Source organism: Equus caballus, chromosome 1, assembly GCF_041296265.1.
Source record: "Equus caballus isolate H_3958 breed thoroughbred chromosome 1, TB-T2T, whole genome shotgun sequence".
NCBI lineage: Eukaryota > Metazoa > Chordata > Mammalia > Perissodactyla > Equidae > Equus > Equus caballus.
In genome coordinates this window covers 122,510,379-122,518,681 of record NC_091684.1, presented here as the reverse complement: position 1 = coordinate 122,518,681, position 8,303 = coordinate 122,510,379, and the positions used below count along the sequence as shown (strand labels likewise).

The following is an 8,303-nucleotide window of genomic DNA, read 5'->3' as shown; positions in this document are numbered from 1 at the left end:
ATATCCGGAGGCTTCCGCCCCGCCGCGGGGACTGCGGGCTATCAAAGCCCCCTCGGCGACTTTCGGACCGATTCCTCCCCCCACAAAATCCCGAGCGTCCAAATTCCGGCACGTTCCTCCGTTGGGTAGACCAGGAAGATCTCCAACATTCCTAGGGCCTCTAGGGGGTTTCCGGAGCGGACCCCGTTCATTCTGTAGGGCCACAAACACCAGTGGTTCAAAGGAGGAACGGCCCAGGCTGTTCAGCCTCAAAATGGCGACCGAGCCCGAGGAGATTCCGAGGAACGGCGAGCCACTTCCCCTTCCCAACGGCCCCTGCGCTGGCGACGACGGCAAGCAGGAGGGGGGCGGAGCCGGCGAAGGAGGGCGGGGCAGAGCTCTGCGCCATCCCGCGCGCGCCCCGGCACCTCCCCGCGTCCCTGCGTCCTGGCCTGGAGCCCTAGCCTGGCCGGGCGACGCGCGCTGCCTGCTGGGATACTCGGCCCGCCCAGCCAGTCCTCCCGGCTTGCGCCGCGGCCGCGAGATCCGCGTTTTTCCCAAGATGGTGGTGCTGGGCTCGGGGTGACTGCAGGAGACGACAGAGTCTGAATCCCCTTCGCCAAAACCTCGACAGACCGCCCTCCTCTGACTCGCGCACCCCGCCGCTACGTAGCCATCCGCCGCCCCCGCCGCCGCCGACTTGCGCTTCACCTCTGCCGACCCGGCGCTCACGGCGCGGGCGGCGCGCCTCCCTCGGCTCCTCCTCGGGGTTGTGCTCGGAGCGGCTCGCAGCCTCCCCCGGCCAGGCTGGCCCCGGAGTCCCCAGTGTGGATAGGCAGCGGCGCGGCGGCAGCTGGCGAGAGCGCGGGGTTTTCAGCGGCCCCGACGCCCCCTTTCCCGGCCTTGGTCTCCGGAGAAGGAAGCGCGGGTCCCGCATGAGCCCGGGCGGTGGCGGCAGCGACAGGGAACGAGGCGGTGGCGGGCGGAGGCGGCAGGCGAGGACGACGACGACCAGTGAGGCGGCCGCTGCTGCGAGGGCCGCAGCCCAGGCGCGGGGGCGACCACAGGTCAGTGCGGCCGAGGACGGGGCCTGGGCGGGGAGGCCGAGCGGCGCCTCCTTTAGTCTCCTCTGTTGCCCAGGCCACCCTTCGGGGCTGGCTCGGCTAGGGTAGGGACACCCCCACCCCCGTCGGGGCTAGTGTTTGGGGCGCGTGGTCTGGAGGGGCCGGTGCCAGAAGTAGGCCTCTGGTAGCAGCGCCTGCTGCTGCCGTAACTGTCAGTCCTGGCAGAGCGCCGGAGGGAGGGTTTTGTCGCCCAAGGGGACCGAGCGGGCCCAGAGCGGGGCGGGGCGTGCGGGGCGTCGAGAGTGGCCCCTCCTTGGAGTAGGGCTCGCGGAGCCGGCCTGAGCCTCGGGCTGGCTTTTTACTTCCTAGGGGAGCTCTTTCTCCGTGTTTTCCAGGTTTTGGCCTTCTTGGTAAAGAAATATATAGACGTGGGCTTTGGTGGGTTGGGGCTTGGGAAGTGGACTGGTGGGGCGGCGGGGGTGGGGGGTGCGGATGAAGTGGGAAATCAGACCTAAGGGTTGTGTTCACAGATTACTCATCAGGATTCTGAAATTAAACGTGAGCTAGTGAGTTTGCCAGAGACTGTTAAATGCAAACCTGCAAACAGTTGGCCTGTTTTTTTTTTTCTTTTTCAGTTGAGAAAATGAAAAGGACTCTTTCCTTGTCATGGTGTGGAGGTTTTTGTTGGTAAAGTCAGAATTTGAATGTGGCAAATGCTTTAGCCCATAATATTGTTAAAAATAATTTTAATATGGACGCTGTTTGATTAAGCTTAGAATCCTCGAAAGATAATTTAGTGTCTGAATTTTTTAAAATGTCCTATGAGCGTGCTAAAATAGAAACATTACAAAGTCTATTTGGACTTGTGTTTAGGACTTGTGTTTATTTAGGCTTGGGTGCAGTTGCAAATGCAACCTACGTAATAGCATATGAGATTTGCAGTCCGAAGTTACCCTCTATCAGTCGTGAAGGAATATGGATATGACCCATAATTTTGAATCATTCCACTGGTTGCAATATAGAGGGAAGCCGCACATTATTCCAAAATTTTTTTTGAGGAGGAGTAGGGGCCTTCAAATGAAAATGACCTAAAGTTTAGCAGTACAACTGTTAAAAAGTTAGGTGTCAAAGACTGTGGATACGCAATAAATCTTGTTGAATGAATTGAGAAGTGTTTATCTCATGCCTGTGACTAGTAAGTCCCCTTACTTAGATTATTTTGTAAGCCACATAGAAAGGTTAGAATTTAGGAAGATAAAAAGCAAGCCTTGTCCTGGTATGTTTAGTGGAAATCACTTTGGAATTAGATCCTGCTTTAAAATCTGAGTTACTTACCATATTTTTAATGTAATGAATACAGTATTAATGATGGTGCTAATCCCGAAAGATGACCTGAAGCCCTTTAAAGACAGTAATAATCCTGACAAAACAAAAACAAGAATAGCTTCAAGAAATAATGACTCTCTATTTACAAAATTAGAATGTGAAGTAAGAAAGTTTTACTGTGTCAATATTTGTTAACCAGCATTAGTGTGCTTAGTAGTTTGTACACCATCCTGTGGACGTTACTTGGTTCCTCAGGGGTTTACACAGAGATGCAAATTGAGTGTTTTGATTCCTTTTCAGAGGTTTTGTAAGCTGCTTTTATTTTATCTCTCTTGAATCCTACACTTTTTTTCTTGACTTAAAAAATATCTTCTTGGGGCCCGCCCAGTAGTGCAGTGGTTAAGTTTGCGTGCTCTGCTTTGGTGGCCAGGGGGTTCGCCAGTTTGGATCCCAGGCACGGACCTATGCACTGCTTATCAAGCCATGCTGTGCCAGGCCTCCCCCATATAAGATAGAGGAAGATGGCCACAGATGTTAGCTCAGGGCCAGTCTTCCTCAGCAAAATGAGGAGGATTGGCAGCGGATGTTGGCTCAGGGCTGGTCTATCTGGGGGGGGGAATCTTAAATAAGGGTACTTAGTAGTCACAAGTGTAAGGAACACATTCTCATCCCACTTGTCCAGTCCACTTAAAGTTTTTTGGGTACCTATAGTGTCTTTGACTTGCAACATTTAATCAGTTGTATTTATTAAACTTTATATCATTTCTAAGTGACCTCTCTCCCCTCAAAAAACAATCTGGAAGAATTTGCTGTTTCTCTCAATATGCAGTCAGTGGAATAATCCAAATCTATGCATCATACCTAAATTTTTCAACCCAAGCACTTGAAATGATATTTACAAGTGTCTGTTTTCTTAAATGCTTACTGGTTATGTTCTTCAGTCATGTTGCACGGTTTTGTTTGGATCTATTTTTCTGTAGGTCAAAATGTAGAAACATTGTTTATGTGGCTGTTAAAAAATTAGTTTTCTGATTTTTATGAGTGAATACTTTTTCATAAGTGGTTTTTCGAATAAAAATACTTGGATAAGGTCTTAGATGCTCTTTTCATGATGATTCAGGACAACAGAGTTTTGGGTGATTTGGCAGTCCCCACTCTTCCCCTGACTGCGAATGTAAAGATAAAATATAAAAATTAAAGACATTATGGTATGTATAGTAGACATAGCTTTGTTTAATTCTGGCCTTACCTTACTTGTTGGACCCTTGGCAAGTTGCTTAATCTTGTTGAGCTGCAGTTTTGTCATCTGTAAAATGGGAAGGTGAAACTCACTCACAGTTGTTGTGAGGATTAAAGTATGTAAAATGCCTAACACATAGGCGCTTAATAAGTATTATCCTTTGAAGTCTTCCCACCCAGTTTTTTTGAATGGTCTCAAAGCACTTTATATACAGTGGACTATAGCATATTATCCTTGACATTGTTTTCTTTCTCACTAGCTGTGAACTCGGTCTTTAAGGTCAAAGACTCCAAGTGTTTACCACAGAGTATGTTAGCAGAGTATGGATGAATTAGTTATCAGTAAATCGATAAATGGTCAACTAACATTTATTAGGTACATACTGTGGCTACTATGAGCTGAGCTAGGTATAGGGGCTACAAAGACAAGAATCATGTCTCTGTCTTTTGGAAGCTTAGAGGCTAGTGACTTTTCTCCACATAACTCCATTATTTTGTGAAACACCATCACATAACAGAGTCTCCTTCTCCCATGCCCTTTCAATCTTAGGGCAGTTCTGTGGGCACAACACCTCCCGCCTGTAGCTGCTATTCTAAAGAATATTGTTTTACCCCTTTCTTTTTACAACTGGCACGTGCCAGATACTTCATATCTTCCTGTCTTGGTCCCAGTCCGCTACCCAGCATCTGGCACATAGTGTTTTAGAGAGAGAGAGAGAGCGAGAGAGTGTGTGTGTCTAAGTAAAATAAAAAAATAAATTTACCTTGGCAGTTGCCTGTAAGTACTCTATTTTTCTGGTGTGACTATGATTCTGTCTTCTGGTTATAGATTCATAGAAGTTTTAAACCTGAGTAGGACTATCCTTGAGGTCAGTTACTCCGTTCATTTTACACATGAGGAAATTGAAATGCAAAGCTTTAAAATGGTTTTCTTAAAGACACCTAGTTCAGGACTCTTTGCACACAAAGACATAGTTCCTGTCCGTCCTGTTGGGAGGAGTAGTTACTTTGCTTTGTGATTACCTGCCCACCTTTTTGGAGATGTGTATTTTCTACATTGTTCATTGAAGGCAACCTTCATAAGATGCCATGAAGGGACCTTTTTTGACCATAGCAGTTAGTGTAGGAAATGGGGCTTTTTCTTCTAATAAAAGAAATACAGTAAAGTTACAGTTAATGGAAATAGTGTTAATATACAAACTTATATCCTATGTCCAAAACATGAGATGTTTGAAATACTTAAGGATGCTATATAAATGTTTTTTTAATGAAATGACTTATTAATAAATACGTAATATCTCATTGTAGTTTAGATCTGCATTTCCCTAATAATTAGTGATGTTGAACATTTTTTCCCGTGCCTGTTGGCCATCTGTATATCTTCTTTGGAAAAATGTCTCTTTGTATCCTCTGCCCATTTTTTGATCGTATTTTTGTTGTTGTTGAGTTGTATGAGTTCTTTATATGTTTTGGAAGTTAACTCTTTATCAGATATGTACGCCTGAAATTTACACAGTGTTATAAACCTCTGCGACCTCAATAATTAAAATACATAAATACATAATAAATTTTTTTGCTAGCTTTCATTTTCATTTAATCTCAGAAATGTCACTTATAGTGCTTTGATCTAAGTTATTTTTAAGAAGTAAATACCATTATGGGTAATAAGTCAAAAAGAAGGTTATTAAGTGTAAGGCCTATTTGAGAATGAAATCAAGCTATTCTTTTTTTATCTTGGGAGTACTTACCTTGGCACATGGGATTTAGCTGGAAGTTATTGTTGTTTGATTCTAAGCTTTGTGACTGTGAACTTTTAAAATTATTTGTAAAATTTTAAGTGCTTCAGAGTCTCAACAGGTTCAGTGAACAAAAGCCACTGAGAACTGTTGATGTGGAGGAAGAAGCACTGCCTTTGTTGTCAGAAGATCATGGATTCATCCTTCCTCTCTAGCTTCCTAGCTGGTCATGAGCAGGTCCTTTAGCGCTCTAAACCTTTGTTCTATTCCTTCTGTCAAATGAAGGTGATACTTGCTTTGTCTCTTTCAGAGAATTATGTTTTTCGAATGTGATCGTTCTTGAAAAAGTGGATTAATATTCTATAAAGTGACCTTATAACTGATTTAATGACTTGCCCAAGAAAACAAACTGGTTAGTGATCGTCAGGTGATTGGAACCTTGGTATATTTTCCTGCTTTTCTCTATTAACATTTTTAACCTTTTCATAGAAATATTATTTCAGGAAATATTTAGTGTGTGAATTTATTTTAAATTTGGTAACTACATTTGAAATAAATAATTGTTCTGAATAGTTGATAATGCATTATTCAATATTATTAATCCAAAGTCAAATCCCTTCTGTAATTTGCTTTATTTTTGACCTCTCCTGTTAATTTGGTAAATGGCAAGTGAATCATTAGGTTGACCTGAAAAGAGGTTTTGGAGACCTTACTAGATAGTATCAGTATACAGAACCTTACTAGATAGTATCATTCCAGAAGTTCAATTCTAGGAAATCTGCTGAAATCTCGTATAAACATCACATGTGGATCATAGTTAGAAGAGAGTCCTGTGTAAGACTTTATTAGTTAAGAGTCAGCATCTGTGCTGCAAATAAAAGCATGGAGGTAGTGTATGAGCCCTGAACACTTACTATACAAGTAGGATAAAATCTTCCTTAAATGAAACTCTTGGCTGACCAGTGTGGAGTCTAATGTGGTGACTCTAAACAGCTCAGTGTGTTCCAGAAGTTGATCTTCTGTACCCTTTGGGATCATTTGCGGTTAGTCAAGCATAGATCCCTTTATGTTGACAGAAATAAAACATCAGCAAATTTTTTGACCTGTCTCTGTGGTATGCAGGCTTGTGGCTCTTTTTTAGTTCTTAATGTGTGCCCATTGTGTATTCTTTCAGTAACTCAAGATGTTCCTTTTCACCTTTGAGACAAGTAGTGCTGCACATAAATTACGTAGCTGGGGGCTGAATGAAGATGTTACCAGTGCTGTACTTCCACACATATTCTTTTCGTTTGATGACTTATGTCTCTGTATCAAAAGGAATGGCTTAGCCATTTTAAGCTTCTAATAGACTTCTACCTCAGCAGCATTCCTCTTGAATGTGAGAAGGTAGTCTTAGAATTACCCTTGTGGACTGTAGCTATTGTTCTAACTCATATATCTTTATATTCTTTGTGATGCAGAGTAAATTCTGAATTCCTTCCAAATAAATAGACAATACAGAGGATACTGTAACAATCGTGTATGTACCATTCAGTTATGGACAAATGAAATTGTCATTGCATTGCACTCTAGCTCCCTCTCTAAAACTGATATTCTTTATTTTCTTCTCAGATGATAGCTCTAGCACTGCAGATACCACTACAAGAATTTCTTCATACTGCCAACAGATGCTTTCCTATCTCTTATCAGATGTAAAGCATAATTCTGCTCTTTGGAAGGAAAAGGCTGAAATACCTGACAGTGTTTTCTATATAGAGCTAATAGCTCATAGGGAGAAATATGGGTTATTTCCAATTTATTAATTATCTTAGTACTTTTTTCTTAGGAATTCTATTTATTGTGCTTCTGTGTGTGTATGTGCCCATATTGATAACCTTACAGTGTTCCATCAATAAGGATATTAAATACTGACCTTTGCTAGATATTTAAAGTTTTTGTTTAAGGAATTAAAAAAATACATGTTTTTGAGCACCTATTGTATGTGATGTATACTAATTGATAAATCCTATTTCACACAAAGATTAATTGGGTAATATTTTTCTTTTCTGGTTTTCTAAAGGGAACTGACAATGGGTATATTCCATTGTTGGTGATAGAAACTGCTGTTTCAGATAACCCACATTTAGAGCTTCTAAGAAATGAAGTTTCTCTAATTACTTAAGCTGCTTTATTCTTATTCACTTGCACATTTGCTATGTCCATAACATGTTGCTGTAGACTGAATATTTATATTCCCCCCAAAATTCGTATGTTGAAATCCTAACCCCCAGTGTGATGATATTAGGAGATGGGGCCTTTGGGAAAGTGATTAGGTCATGGGAGCAGAGCCCTCATGAATGAGATTAGTGCCCTTATAAAGACTACAGAGAGCTTCCTTGCCTCTTCTGCCAAGTGAGGATCCAGCCAGAAGACAGCTGTCTGTGAACCAAGAAGCTGGTTCTCACCAGACATGGAATCTGCTGGAGCCTTGATCTTGGACGACTTAGACTCCAGGACTGTGAGAGATAAATTCCTATTATTTATAAGCCACCCAGTCTGTGGTATTTTGTTACAGCAGCCCGAATGGACTAGGACACGTATTAAATACATTTAAAGAACAGAGAGGGAAAATAGAAAATTAAATGGATAAAGTTTGGTAGCTAAGGTGGGGATATACTGTACTTGACAGAATGGAAGTGCTTCTTAAAAGTTGACTACAGTGTTGAAATGAGAACACTTAAGTGTAATATATTGGAAAAACTGAGCTAACTTTAGTCTTTTACATACATAAAACTACATTTCTGCATTTTAAATCATATTGTATATTTCTTTGTTTAATCATTGCCCAGTGTACTGTATTTCAGATTATCTTTAAAATGAGAAAGTAAGATCTTATGGTCTCATTTAACTCAGTTGGGAGTCAGGGTACTCTCTCCCCCCAAAATTCCTCTTCCATCTTTGGGCTAGATGTAAGAAGGGT

General features: G+C 42.4%; 1 protein-coding gene across 11 annotated transcripts in view; it reads left to right on the top strand.

Moving 5' to 3' along the window:
• The first annotated feature begins 328 nt into the window (after positions 1 to 328).
• The window catches only part of UBE3A (ubiquitin protein ligase E3A), a 95,370-nt gene continuing 87,395 nt past the window's right edge, over positions 329 to 8,303 (top strand). For 2 of the 11 annotated variants that reach the window (XM_070268582.1, XM_070268602.1), the window contains exon 1: positions 1,684 to 1,730. The gene's annotated coding sequence lies outside the window, so the exon portion shown is untranslated. Of the gene's footprint in view, positions 1,047 to 1,218; positions 1,454 to 1,683; positions 1,731 to 8,303 lie in introns of those variants that run through there. The other 9 variants (XM_001917171.6, XM_070268606.1, XM_023651973.2 and 6 more) reach the window with 9 other exon arrangements.